We start from the raw sequence: 343 nt of genomic DNA, 5'->3' as shown, positions 1-343 counted from the left end.
TCCTTGGTGAGGTTACCTGGTCCCCCAAATGATTCACTTAAAACTTACCCTGGGGAAAAATTTGACTGATATCCCATTTCAACTTGGCCACGGGAGTTGTTTTTTCACTACCCAAGGGGGGGGTTTTCACATCTTTTTTTGCTTCCACTTTTTTGGCATCTGTTTGCAAAAATTTCCCCGATTTTTCTTTTTAATGATGATATTTTGCTCTAAGATTCCCTTTTCTTTTTGGGTCACGAAACACCTTTGCCTTTTATGATGCCCAAAAGTTTTCCTCAATGTCACGTGAAACTTATGGTTGGTTACACACTTTGACGGGAAAACCATATAAAATAAAATTTTA

Source organism: Penaeus monodon, chromosome 29 (assembly GCF_015228065.2).
Source record: "Penaeus monodon isolate SGIC_2016 chromosome 29, NSTDA_Pmon_1, whole genome shotgun sequence".
Taxonomy (NCBI): domain Eukaryota; kingdom Metazoa; phylum Arthropoda; class Malacostraca; order Decapoda; family Penaeidae; genus Penaeus; species Penaeus monodon.
Note: the sequence above shows the minus strand (reverse complement) of the source record.